The sequence below is a fragment of the Chiloscyllium plagiosum genome, unplaced genomic scaffold, assembly GCF_037043375.1.
Source record: "Chiloscyllium plagiosum isolate Xiang-an unplaced genomic scaffold, Cpla_swu_hap1 HiC_scaffold_123, whole genome shotgun sequence".
Lineage (NCBI taxonomy): Eukaryota > Metazoa > Chordata > Chondrichthyes > Orectolobiformes > Hemiscylliidae > Chiloscyllium > Chiloscyllium plagiosum.
Window position 1 is genome coordinate 1,706 of NW_028270262.1, and position 15,424 is coordinate 17,129.

The window sequence follows — 15,424 nt, forward strand, 5'->3', positions numbered from 1 at the left end:
CCTGGCACCTGGGAGGCAACACATCAACTGCAGGTTTCTTTCATTCCTTCTATCTGTCCGTCTAAATATTGAGTCCCCAGCGAATAACACTCTCCTCCTTTTTCCCTCTTTCCTTCTGTACAACAGGGATAGAGTCTGTGGCAGAGGCCGGCACCCCAATGCATGCCCGTGGAAACCCCCCCTCCCCCCAACAGTATCCTAAACAGTATACTTTTTTCAGGGAAATTGGTGCACTTTTTGTCTGTATATAAGTATTGTCGTGTATTGGAACTCTTTGTATTTAAGAATAGAATTGCTATGAATTGGAGGTGTTTGCATTTCTCTGGAAATATTGTTGTGCATTGGACCTGGTCTTGTTTTACATTAATATTTTTCTGCCTTGGAGCTGGACTTGTTTACTTTAATATTCTTCTGCCTTGGAGCTGTTCGTGCATCTGCATCAATATTGTTGTCTCTTGAATTTCTTTGTGTTTCTACCTAAATATTGTTGTATATTGTTGCTGTTTCGGTTTAACTTTCAATGTTGTTGTGCATTGGAGTTGTTTATGGTGACAGATAAATATTAGGATTAATTGGAGTTGTTCGGGTTAATCCATAAATATTGTTGTGTATTCAAACTGTTTTGAATTGATTTATTGTGGCCACGTGTATACAAGTACAGTGAAAACCTTTGATTGCAAGCAGTAAAGGCAGGTCATTGTCAACAAAGTCATATATCGGGTGCGTTGCCACAGATGCCATACAAATTGCACTGCAAAAGAACTTCGTGAAGCAAGATCAGCATTAACAAGATCAACATGATTGGACGGTAAAGAGTCTGTTCAGCAATCAAGTAAAGGCAGGGATAAGCAACTGTTGAACCTGTTGGTGCATGTATTCAAGTTTCTGTATCTTCCACCTGATGGAAGAGGGTGTAGGAGAGCATTACCGAGGTGGAACGGGTCTTTGCTGATGTTGGCATTCTTTCCGCAGCAACAAAAAGTGTAAAAGGAGTTCAGGGATGAAAGGTTGGCTTCGGTGATGGTCTAAGCTGTGCACGCAATCTTCTCTGGTTTGTTGTGGTCTATGGCAGTGAGATTGCTGTACCATGCACATGGACAGTATGCTTTCTAGAGTGCATCTGTACAGGTTGGTGAGGCTTCTCATCATCGTAATGAATTTCCTCAGCCACTTGTGGAAGAAGATGCGTTGTTCTGCTTTCTTCTCTCCATGGCAAGTCCAGAAGATGTTGTCTATTCTCGACACTCCTTGGAACTTGACGCTCTCAATCTTCTCAACTTGTGATCAATTAATCGAGATGTGGACATTTTCTACTCCTTTCGTTCTTAAGTCACTAACCAGTTCTTTTGTTTTGCTAACACCCAGATAGAGGTTGTTAATATTGCACCACGTCACCAAGCACTCTATCTCCTTTCAGTATTCTGAATCATCTTTATTTGATAACCGTTCTCCCACGGTGGTGTCATCAGCAAACTTGAAGATAGTGTTTGCACTAAATTTTACAGCGCAGTCATGGGTGTGGAGGAAGTACAGCTGCGTGTGGAGACTGCATCCTTGGGAGGCTCCAGTGTTGAGTGTTATCCTGAGGAAAGTGCAGTCATCGGTTTTCACTGAGTGTAGTCTGTGGGTCAGGAAACCGATGATCCAATTGCAGAGGCAGAGCCGAGACATTGTTGTTGTTGGAGCTTTGTGATCATTCTGAAGGGGATTATGGTGTTGAAGCCTGAGCTGTAGGCGATGAGTTGGAGTCTGACATAGATGTCCGTGTTGTTCAAATGTTGCAAGGATGAGTGCAGAGCAATGGAAATGGCGTCAACAGTTAACCTGCTGCGTTGTTAGGCAAATTGCAGGGGATTGAGGCAGGCTGGGAGGCTCGAGCTGATGTGGACTATGATTAGCGTCTCGAAGCACTTCATGACGATATAGAAGTCAGAAGCACGGGGTGGTAGCCATTAAGGTACGTTGCATGCACTTTCTTTGGTACTGAAATGATGGTGGTCCTTTTGAAGCAGGTACCGATTCCAGCTTATCAGAGGGAGAGGTGGAAGATGTCAGTGAAATGCCTGCACATAGGTTCGAAAGTACGGCCGAGGCCACTACCCAGGCACGTCTCTTTCCTTAGGTTCACTCTCAGGAAGACGAATCTGACGTCTGCAACAGTCACCAAGGAAACATGTGTATTGGGGCCTGACAGAACAGGTGACAACACGCCATTGGCATTTTGCTCGAACCGAGCAGAGAAAGTATTGACCACATCAAGGTGAGATGTGTCTTTGTCTGCTATCATGCTCTGCTTCACTTTGTATGCTGTTTTGTTTTTTTTTTAGACTTGACACAGGCGGCGGAGTATATCATTTATTGAGCCCTCTAGCTTGGTCTGTTCTTACCTTTTGAAAACTCGGATGGATTTGAGGAATTCAGACTGGGATTTTCTGTATATATGGGATTTCCAACTTGCATTTGTTATGGACCAGGCCAAACCTCCCTTAAAACATTTTAAGAAAGTAATCCAGACCCTAACTTTGCAAGTTGTACAGAGCAGGTGGAGGGTGAATATTCCAAGTGTGATGCGGTTGGCTCAGCCACGTAATTTAAAACAAAAAAATTGCAGTATTATCGAATGACACCCAAAGAAAAAAGAACAGGATAGATAATGGCTTAACCTATACTTAAACTCAACAGACTATCCCAACGTAACGATGCTTGTTCCAAATTCCTTCAACAATCCTCATAAAGACTATTTGGCACAAAAGGTAAAATCAAACACAGAGTCTAACAGGCGACAGAGGGAGAGAGAGATGGCAGCAGGATTCAGCATGGAACATCTTCTCCCATGTAGCTATTTCTTGGACCAGCAGCCTCAAAGTGACTGACTGTTTTCAGTGAACAGCCAGACTGCTGAAACCAACCAAACCAGAGTTCAGCTGAGCTGGGAGAACTGGCCACTCCCCTTTCATTGTACAATTCTTTAAAACTTGAAACCCTTTTGTGTTAGGCAGTATTTGTTAGTAATAATCAAATTAACCTTAAAACCTTTCAAACCTAGACATTTCAGAATGGCTGATTTTCTTTCTCGTGAAAAAAAGCCAACTAACTTTGTTAAAGGAGCGACATCATTATGCCTCGCCCCTTAACAAAAATGAACCATCAATATCCAAAAACAGTTTCATTTTAAAACTCCTTAATTTTAAACTGTTACTACTCTACAGCACACGTATACATTAAATTGACTATAATCATGCAAACATGCGTAACTACATATTGTTTCAGTTTATTTTACTCTTGACACCGAATGCTTCCAGCGAATGTGGTCATTTGCTGCCAGAAACTTAAGAGAATATGTTGGACAGAGAAAACCTTGGCTCTGACTCTAGCTACAATTAGCATTCTGTTTTGTTCAGTAAACATTCCCTTCTATTTTCGGTTTCAACCTGAGAGGATAATTGGCAATGTTCCGTGGGGCTGCCAAACAAAGTCAAGTTTTTTTACTGATCCCAAGTGGCAGGGATATAACTGGCTTGATAACATTTTAACACCTTTCGTCCCATTCGTGTTAATTCTGTTGATGAACACTCTGACAGTCAGGCACATTTTCGTGGCTAGTCGAGTCCGCAGGACACTGAGGTGTAACAGCAAGGGGGAGAGTCACAAAGATGTGGAGATGGAGAACCGAAGGAAGTCAGTGATTTCCCTCTTCACCATATCCATCAGCTTCATACTTCTGTGGTTACTGTACGGTACAAGTTTCCTATACTATGTCATTAATGGAACAACTATTGGTGCTTATGAACAAATTGGATACGTACTCAAGGATTTCAGCTGCAGTACGAACACATTATTTTATGCAATAACACTGTCCAAGTTCAGAGCAAAATTCAGGAGTGCGGTGCAAGAACTGGTCTCGTAAATTTGTTCTCTTAATGACTCAGCAAAATACCTCAGGGAGGTCTACAGTGTTTCCAGAGCAGAAACTGCATACGTATGCGAGGATTCCATCAGCACAATCACATAAATCCGAGTATGACACCGAGTTGGGAAGGGGAGAGCGAATGCAGTCACCATTTAATATGCTCAGAAACATGCTACTGTCCCTGATTGCCTGATGGATTGTCACATACGGAGACAAACAGAAAATGAGCAGTACCAGGTCATTCAGCCTTTCGATTCTGGTCTTCCTGCCATTCCAGAATATCATGGATAATCCAATTACAACATCAAATCAACATTCACGTCTGTCCCGGAGGTTCACTCCACCCATCCCCTTTCACACCTGAACAACAGCCTATCCATCTCTACATTAAAATTATTGACGATATCACAAAGGTACAGCTGGTAATGAGACAAGAGGTAACTAACAGGAGCAGTATAGAATGGAAAGAGGCTGGAGAAGTGATTTGATGCGTGTAGTTGAAACATTGGGTATTCACGGAATGTCTTGTGGATGAGTGCTAAACACTGGCAGGAGGGGTCTCTGCATTTCCCCTGCAGTGGAGGCGAGATAGGGGCAGAAACAGTCCCGACTGTATTATGATGATTGTCAGTCTCTCTCGGTACAACTCCCAATAAACACTTTATTACAACAAGAGAAAGACTCCAGATGCTGGTGATGCTCTCATCGAAATATGAAATAATTTTCTGTTGTTGTATTTATTCTTGAAAGGGTTTCTTAAGCCAAACTTCTGTCCACTCACAACACTTTTCCCTACCTTTTTCTATCTGCTATTGTGTCACTCCCTGTCCTTCTCTGCCTCTTTTTGTCTGTCATTCTATTTCACTACCTCTATCTCTATCGCTCTCCCTATCTCCCAGTTTCTTGCTGTCAGTCTCTCCTTCTGTTATTCTCGTGCTCTCTCTCTCTCTCTCTCTCTCTCTCGGTCTTTCTCTGACACTGTTTCTCTCACTTTTTGTCTGACTCGCTCAGTCTCTCTGTCTATCTCACTCATTGTCTCGCTGTCTAATTCTTCCTATGTCTCTGTCTATCTCCTTCTCTCTCTCTCCCTCTCTCTCTCTCTCGCTCTCTTCGTCACGTGCTCTCATTGACTAAATCAGAATTTTGACTCAGTTTAGCTTATTTTTACGTGCATTGACTCAAGTCCCTTCCTCATCCCTTCAGTCATTGATTTTACTGCAGTAAGTGATTTTGGAGAACACAACATGCTTGGTCACAACGAGCAATACCGTGACACAATATGAAGTATAGTTCTGTAACGTTTTGTTCATTCATCTGTGGCACTTTGGTTGTCTCTCTTCCTCTCTCTCCCACCAAGCCACTCCCCATTCCACCTCCTCCCCGCCCCAATGTCAGTGCGGAAGATTGTCTGTGTTTCTTTCTCTTTCGGTGTGTTACAGTCTCTGTGTGTAGGCGGCTTCATTGTTTTTGTGGGAATGTCCCTCGTTTTATCCTTCTTGCGTTTGTATGTTTCTGTGACTGTGACTACTTCTACTTATGTGTCTGCTGCTGTACTTTATGTTAAAAATCACCCAACATCAGGTCAAAGTCCAACAGGTTTATTTGGAACTACGAGCTATGAGACTGCCACTCTTTCATCACCTGTTGGAAGGAGCGGCGCTCTGAAAGTTAGTGCTTCCAAATAAACCTATTGGACTTTAACCTGGTGTTGTGCGATTTTTAACTTTGTCCACCCCAGTCTAACACCAGCACCTCAAGGTCAGTACTGTGCTTTACGGTCGTGAAGCTGTGTGTGTGTTTTGCTCATGTGCATCTGATGTGCTTCTGTCTGTGTGTATGTTCATTAAGTAGTTGAGTGTGTGACTGTAAATCATTGCATTCCTAGCACATGTGCGTCTACTGAGTGTTTGCATTACTGTCAGCGTCTCAAGATGGTTCTGTGACTCCATGTCTACCTGTCTCGGGGTATTATTGTGGGAATCCGCATGTGTCTCTGCCTGCCGGTGCTCCTGTTCAAACAGGTGATTGTATTGTTCAGACTACATTTCGCTGTCTGTCCATGTGTCAAGATTTTTCTCTATCTCCAGCAGGATGTGTGTGTGTGTGTGTGTTTATGTGTCGCTCAATATCTGCATCTAATTGTGCAGTTCTGTAACTATGTTTGAGTATGATCATGTGCGTATATAACAATGTTTCTGTTACCTTTTGCATGTTGGTTTGTAATGTCTACTTATGTAACTGTATTTCTGTACGTGTGGTAGGATGTGAATGTTTGTCAGAGTGTGGTTCTTTTTCTGCCTCGTCCTGAAACTCCCTCTCCTGAGAAAGGACGAGTGAATACTAACGGCAGATCCTGGTGCATAAATTGCACTCAATGGAGTATTACTGGGAACCCACGATAATTCAAGATATCAGTATCTCTAACCCCAAGAATCCTGAAAAGTGCATTGTTACTTCAATTCAAAGAAATAACTAACTGAGCAAGAAAGGGAAATACGCAATGAAGGGCAGGCCATGAGGAAACTGAGCAGAAGCTAGGGCCTGCACCGTTGGGATCCGTCAGATATGACTCCAACTCCAGCAGGCAAGGTGCAGGTAGTGTTTACGTTGACGGGGGTGGGGGGAGAGATTCCTTTTCGCTCTCTCCTTTTTGTGTATTGTTTTCATTTTGTTTCATTAATCTTCCTGATGTCTGGGAGGCCGGAACACTGTTGGTGGGAACTCATCATTTTGTTGGCTTGGAGAATGGAATCTTGGCTGTAGTCGATCTGGAGCTGTGACACGTTGCTGTAGTTGGCCTGGCGTGTGGTCTCATGGTGGCATCAGTGGGTCGTCAACTTTGGCTTTGTCAGTCCGTGGATGAGGGACTCCTGGTTACGGAAGACCACGAGAAGGGACCCTGTAGACCACGATGAATGAAGATTAACTTGATCTAAGTATGTTATTTTATCTTTCTTGTAGCTTAAAATTGCGTCAGATTATGGCGTGAATTAATGCCGCTAATTAAACAAGGTTACATTATTCTTGGGTCTTTTTTCAAAAGGTCTCATAAAGATAGAAGTTCCGATATGTCTGGAAATATATACGTGAGGGGGCTTTTAAGCTTTTCTTTTTAACACTTGTATATGAAAGGGGAGCGGTTAATTCTCCCAGTTCAAGGTTTGGTTTGGTTTGGTTTTGCAAGGCTATCTTGGATCTGATTAAATATATTCAAGTATTGCCTCAATTTGAGGAGAAGGATGCAGAAGCTGTTTCTCATCTCATTTCATAATGTGGCTAAACAATTAAAGTGGCCAGTGACCATGTGACTCTTATTAGTCAAAATAAAACTCTAAGGTAGATCTAGTGAGGTATTTATATCATACCATAAGATGGATCTGGAGCGTAAAGCCATTTTAAGTGCATATGAGAATGTGCTAGAATCCTACAGACAGCATTTCAGGAAAATAATGAAGGGGCCTGGTCAAACTTACATGTTGAAATCATCAAACAAGTTAATTTTGATTGGTGGTTAACAGAAAAAAAAATCATCAAACCTATGACGCTCGAGGAAAGACAATTATGTTGATGGATTTCAAACGTTTACTTCCTGATGTAACAAGTACTCATGTGCAAGAGCAGACAATGAAAACGGCACAATTATCAGTTGAAATGCCCAATGATTTTGGGTTGGTTGTGAAATCAAATGTTGGCATCCAACGTCAATTCCAATCCGTAAGGGATAGAAATTGACGAAAAGAGAAGTCCTCACGTTGTAAGGGAAATGCAGTTCTTGTGGAGATCGTGTGGATAACTTACCACGGGGTTAAAAAAAACCTTTGAAGGGGAAACACATGTACAAAGAGTCCAGTCTTTTCACGATAATAAAGCAGGACACATGAAACCACAGCATTGTTGTGTTAGGAAAATAGGATAAGCCATGTAGTTTGTTGGAATGGTAACGGAAAGCACAGTGGGGGCTACAAAGATGCACCAGACTGTACAATCTGGTCGGAGATCGGTTATAGAGGAAGTGCCAGCTCTTCTTAAACTATGAACCTGCGTAGGCTAAGCTTTTTTTTGCGTAGGCCAGGAGCAGCAGGTAAAGTGGTTAAAAGGTTAAGAGATGCAGGATCCGCTCAATCTTTGATGTTAAAATATGATGAAATATGTAGCTCTGAAGGGCTATTCCCTGAAAACGTGCCAGCAACGCGGCGAGAGAACAAATGCTCATTTATGTAGAGTGAGATTAGAGTGTCAAGTGAAGAGTGGAGAAACCCGTACCTTTAATACCTATTCCTGCGTTTGCTGAACACTTTTAAAGAGTCTTAACTGATTGCATAGGACCCCTACCTAAAACAAAGAGTGAGAATTACAATAATAAATGAGCCCACTAGATTTCCAGAGGCCACTCCATTATGCAATATCTGAGCTAAAGGGATTGTGGAGGAGTAACTCAATTTTTTCAACAGATACGGACGACTCACAGATTTGCAAATTTTACATCAAAATTATTCAAGGAAGATATGGATAGCTGAGGAATAAAAGAATTTAAATCTACTGCTGACCATGCATAATCACAGGGAGCGCTAGAAACGTGGCATTAGACATTAAGGGCCATGTGAGGACTTATAGGCCAGATTATCTAGGTGAATGAGATATGGAATTCAATTTGTGCATTTTTTTTATAAACAGATTTTGACAATGTTGCCCCATCACCACGTTTATTTAGAGCTTGTTTTTTTTTTTCAGACGGGTCCTAAAGGCACGGGTTCCGATATGTCTGGGTTTATGTACGTGAAAACGTTTTTCAGTTCTTCTTTCCTTCAAAACATTTTAGTTTTGGAAAAAGACCTGGCTAGACACATCAACCTTGTAATTTTATAATCTCTACAATCCTAGGCCTCCGATGATCCAAGGAATATCTGTCTACCTGCAAATCATTCCCAGCCCTGATTTGCACTGCCAAATTGTAGAAATTCACATTTCTCTATATTAAACTCCCCTTGACACGCTTCAGCACAATGGCCCATCTAATCAAGGTCCTGTTGCACTCTGAGACGACCTTCTTTAATGCCTATTCCACCATCAATTTTGGTGTCACCTGCAAACTTACAACTTACAACCATCCATCCTGTCTTCACATCCAATGAACATAAATTGCATGTCACAGTGGAACGAGTTCCGACTGGTCACACGGACCCTTGTCGAATACCTTGCTGAAGTCACTGCAGAGAGCATCCACCACTCTTCCTTCATCAGTCGTATTCGTCACTTCTTCAAAACTCAATCCAGTTAGGGAGATATTATTTTCCACGCACAAAGCCTTATGGTTGATCCCTAATCGCATTATGCCTTTCTAAATACATCCTGTCCCTCTAAATGCCTTCTGTAGCGTTTAGAACAAGGACCTGGTAGATCTAATCGAATATGAAATCCCTGCTTGGTGCTGTTAACCAGGGCCCATAACAGAGCCCTGTATGACAGATATAAACAAGGGTCTCACTCGGATGTTTCCTTTCTTCCTGATGGTGGAAATTGAATAAAGATTTTTTTCACCTGTTGTCTTTCACTGTGTCTCACACTTGCACACACACAAAATGGGTGCTAGGGGGAAAATAAGCACTTCCGCAGTTAGGAGCTAGTGTGGGGGAATAAAAAAGAAACAGGAGTGTCAGACATCCAGTTCACTCTGTGGAAAAAAAGTAATAAAAAGGAAAAAAATAAACAACTGTCTCACTCGGGTGTTTCCTTTCTTCCTGGTGGTGGAAATTGAATAAAGATTTGCACACCTGTTGCACTTCAACATGTCTCACACCTGCACACACACACAATATGAATGCTGGGGAAAATAAACACAACCACAGTTAGGCAGTAGTGTAGGGGTAGAAGGAAAGAGAAATAAACAGGGGTCTCAAAAAGTCTTCTTATTGACAAGGCAATGCAACCCTCTTTGACCATTTCTTGTTACTTTTAATGGGATATGTATTCTTGGGTATTTACTGCCCATCCATAAACCCCTTGCAAACGCATTACTGTGATGAGCTCTGTTACGGAGCTGAATGAGTGTGCAGGACATGTAAGAGAAATTGAATGAACTGAGAGCTTACAGGCACCTGTGTCTATGACGAGATCATAGTCCCAGATTGTATTGGAAATAGATGCCTGAGTTGGAAGACTGTTTTGACAACAATTCGAATTTAACAAATCAGTTTAAATTATGCCCCAGAATAAAAAAAACCAATCAAGTTTGAATTTATTGTTTTGCCAACATTGAACCACTGAAATGATCCGATGTTGGGATATAAAAAAAACATGCATTTTGGAAACTGGACAAAGGGTATATGCCACCGACTGAGACCAACAAATTCGGAAATACTCTCTATCCAACCTACCTTTTCATATGAAATATATTCACAGTAAAAAGAAAGGTGATGATCCCGGGAGATCTTCAGCTGGAAAAGTAAAGTCACAGAAGTGACAGCCGCTGTGTGGTTTTGAAACTAAGTTGACGTAATTTCAGTCAGTGTCTTATTAGAACAGCATACTGTTGTAGATTGGAAGACAGATAATAAGCAGAGAAGGGAAAGGAGAGTTGAGAATTGCAAATAGTTTTTGTTTAATGTTCAATTTTAGAGTTAAAAAATCTAAATTGATATTATTTTCTTCAAATAGTGGAATTTGTGAGTTCTTGCTCGTTCATACTTTAAGAGACTACGAGGTGAGGCGAGCTTTTCTGGGTGTTTGCTTTAATGAACAGAGGAGTTCAATGCCATGTCGTATCACGTCAACATTGTAGCTGCCAATTTCAACTTGCGCTATAAACTCATTTATCTTGTTTCATATGTTGCATACATTTAAATACAACACTCTTCGTCCTTCACTGACTGCTATTCTTCTCATATTGTCCCATTACCTTATGTGCCTGAAGTTCTGTTCCTGTCCCTTTCCATACTCTCTATTCTACATGCATCTTCTGGAAATTTTAATAAAAACTCCTGTGCCTCACCCAGTTTAAATAGTTCAAAGTTCTTGTGATATTAATTTGCACCATGCATTTGTCTACTTGATTCTGAATGCTTCATGTAACATATTGCAAATTCTTCATGCAATAGCATCGAAATGTTTGTGCCTGTATGTAAATATAATTGTCTGTTGTAGGTTTTGGCTCAATATATAACAACTGTTATACGTATGACGTGTCCGTGTCACTGTATATAGAGAGTGCTGTATGTTGGAGACATTTGTGTCTCTATGTAAATACAGTTTTGCACTGAATATGTTTGCAGCTATACCTAAACACTGTTGTCAGTTTGACTTGTTATGCCTTTTATAAACATTGTATGTTGGATCTTCTTTCTTTCAATATGGGAACAAAAACTGCTCACAGGACTCTATCAGTACCTTGTACAGAAGCAGGAAGATTTCCCTGCACTTACACTCTGACCCCCTTGAAATAAGATCCAATATTCCATCAGACTTCTAGATTACCTGCTGCACTTCTGTGCTAGTTTGCTGTGTTTTGTGCATATTTAATCTCAAGTCTCCTTTTGTTTCAGCTTTCTGAAAACTTTTCTCTCTTAGGATGTTGTTCTGTTCTGCTGTTCGAATTTCCAAAATGAGCAAATTCACACTATGCAACGTGATTTCCTATTTGACAAATTCTGGTACAAATAGTTCACCTATGAATATCTCTCTAAACTGTTTGTACCCCTCTCGTAATTTGCCTTCCCACCTATTTTTATGTCATCCACAAACCTGGCTACAGCACATTCGCTTCCACTCTTTAATCATTCATGTAAACAACATTACATGTTATACATACATGTGTTCTACAAATAAATGCACGTATATGTTTATATATAATGTATTCGTGTTGTTGTATGTTGGATTACATTGTGGCCATGCATAAATACTATTCTGTATTGGAATTTCTCGTATATAAAAATAAACATCATCATGCATTGGACCTGTTTGCGTACGATTATTGCAGACGGCGCTGTCCTTGTTTTACATAAATGTTGTTATAGATTGGAAGTATTCGTGCTTATGGGTGAATATTAGCGCACATTTGAAGTGTTTTTGTTTCTGTATAAATGTTCATGTGTATTCTAACTGTTGGTGTTTGTCCGTAAATATTGTTTTGTATTGGTACTGTTTCAGTTGAGATACGGTCATTAAAGCTGTTTATGTATATGTAAACATTATTATGCAATGGTGTTGTTCGTGTTCATTCATAAATATTGTTGCATATTCAAACTGTTTGTGTTATTACATAAATAATATTCCGTATTGGAGGTGTGCGTGCTTCTACATAAATAGAGTTGCATGTTGGAAATTTCGTGCAGAACAGACCAGGTAAGTCTATCCGCTCATTATACCTTACTTGTTTCTGTACTGCACATCAAAACTGTGCTCTCTGAGAGCATGATCAGTGGGTTGGCAAGGGAATATGAGACTGCTGGCTCCAGAAACTATTGAGGCGCTCAAAGGTTTACACAGGTTGGAGAATAGTGAAACTCCTCTTTGAGTCTCCAGCATGCAGGTGGAAAACATTCCAGGGGAAGATCCAAATATACTATGTATGTTTGTATATTATATTATGTACAGGACATAGTACAATACAGTGTAGAACAGAACCTTCAGCCCTCAATGTTGCGCCGACCTGCAAACCACTGTAAGCCCTTCCTCCTACATTATCCCATCATCATCATCCATATACCTATCCAAGGACTGTTTAAATGAACCGAATGTGGCTTAGTTAAATACATTGGCAGGCAGGGAATTCCACAGCCTTACCATTCTCTGAGTGAAGAACCTGTCTCTGACATCTGTCTTAAATCCATCACCCATCAACTTGCAGCTATGCCTCCTCATACAAGTCATCATCCTAGGAAAGGACTCACACTGTCCATCCTATCTAATCCTCTGAACATCTTGTATTTCCCCATTAAATCCCCTATAAGGCTTCTTCTTTTCAATGAGAAAAGACCCAAGTCCCTCAGCCATTCCTCGTAAGACCTTCCCTCCAGACAAGCAACATCCTGGTAAATCTCCTCTGTACCTTTCCCAATGCCTCCACATCCTTCCTGTAATGTGGCGACCAGCATTGTGCACAATATTCCAAGTGAAGCTGCACTAACATTTTGTACAGTTGCAGCATGATATCACAGCTCTGGAATTCAATCCCTCTCCCAATGTCACCCAACACACATATGCGTTCTAAACAGCACTATCAACTGGGTGGCAACTTCCAGGGATATATGTGCATGGACACCAAGACACCTCTGCACATCCAAACTGCCAAGAATCTTTCCATTGACACAGTACTCTGCCTTCCTGTTACTCTTCCCAAAGTGAATCAGCTCACATTTATCTGCATTGAACTTCATTTGCCACCTCAGCCCAATTCTGCATTTTACCTGCAGTTCTTCTGTAACCTGCAACATTCTTCCACACTGTCCCCCACTCCACCGGCTTTAGTGTCATCTGCAAACATACTAACCAATTCACCTATGTCTGTGTACAAGTCATTTATAGAAATTGACAAACAACAGTGGTCCCAAACCAGATTTTCATGGCACACCAATTGTAACTGGACTCTAGGCTGAATATTTTCCATCAACCACCACTCACTGCCTTCTTACAGAAAGTCAATTTCTAATCCAAACTGCTAAATCACCCTCAATCCCATGCCTCCGCAATTTATCCAGACTCTTACAACGTGGAACCTTATCAAAGGCTTAACTGAAGCCCATTAACACCACGTCAACTGCCCTACCCTCATCCACGTACTTGTTTACCTTCTCAAAAACTCAGTGAGATTTGTGAGACACGATCTGCCCTAGACAAAACTGTGTTGACTATCTCCAATCAAATTGTTGCTTGCTAGATGATTACAAATCCTATCCCTTATAATCCTTTCCAAAGCGTTTGTTACAACAGACATAAGGTTCACTGGTTTATAACTATCTGGGTCATATTTACTGCCCTTCCTGAACTAGGGCACAAAATTTGCAATCCTCCAGTCCTCCGGTACTGAACCTGTAGACAATGACGACTCAAAGATCAAGGTTAAAGGCTCCACCATCGCCTCCCTAGCTTCCCAAGATCCTCAGATAAATCCCATCTGGCCCTGGGGACTTATCTAATTTCACATCTTCCAGAATTTTTAGCACCTCCTCTTTAATAATCCTTTCTATCCCTTAACTTAGCCTACTCATCTACAATATTTTCCTTTTCCTGAGCGAAAACAGATGAGAAATATTCGTTTAGCACCTCTCCGATCTCCACAGTGTCCACATGCAACTTCCCACTTTTTGTCTTTGACTGGCCCTATTCTTGCACTAGTCATTCTTTTATTCCTCACAGACCTATAGAAAGCTTTATGGTTCTCCTTTATTCTACCTGGTAAAAACTGTTCATATCCCCTCCTTGCTCTCTTAACTCTCTCTTCAAATCCTTCCTAGCCAATCTGTAGCTCTCCATCGTCTTATCTCAACCGTCTTGTCTCAATGTCACATAAACCTCCCTCTTCCGCTGAACAAGAGTTACAATTTATTTAGTAAACCAAACTTACCTTACCTTATCACTTTCTCCTTGCCTGACAGGGGCATATCTATCAAGGACACGCAATATCTGTTCCTTAAACCAGCTCCATATTTCGATTGTCCCCTTCACCTGAATTTTAATAATCCATTCTGTGCTTCCTAAGTCTTGCCTAATCGCATTATAATTGCCCGTCTCCCGTCTCCAACACTTCCCATGTGGCATGTACCGATCGCTTTCCATCGCTAAACTGAACACAATCGAATTTTAGCACTCTCTCCAAAGTGCTCATCTACAACTAAATCAAACCCCTGACGTGGTTGATTGCCAAGTACCAGATCCAATGTGGCCACCCCTCTTGTCGGCCCCTTATATACCTGTGTTAGTGAACCCTTCTGCACACATTGGACAAAAACTGTTGTATCCGATGTAATAGAGTTAGAGCATTTCCAGTCAATATTGGCGAAGTTGAAGCCCCATAATGACCACCCTGTTCCTTTCACTCCTACCCAGAATCATTTTGCCAATCCTCTCCTCATATTTCTTAAACTTTACGGAAACCTATTTTAAAAACTCCCAGCAGTGGGACTTCTCCTCTTCTGTTTCTAACCTCAGCCCATACCACTTCAGTAAACAAGTCCTCGTCAAAAGTTCTTTCAGTCACCATTGTACTGTCCTGTTTGTAGACGTCGGATCTTCCCCAGAATGAGCCTTAAATATCCATATACCTGAAACCCTCCCTCTTGCACCATCCCTGCAGCCACACGTTCAGCTGATATCTCTCCCTATTCCTTCCCTAGCTATCACGTGGCACGGGTAACAAACCAGAGAAAACAATTCTGCTTGTTCGAGCTTTCAACTTCCATCCTAGCTCCCTGAAGTCCTGCTTTACATCCCTCTCCCTCTTTCTACATATTTCGTTGTTACCAATGTGGATCACGATATGGAGCTGATCACCCTCTCCCTTCAGGACCCCAAAGACACAAC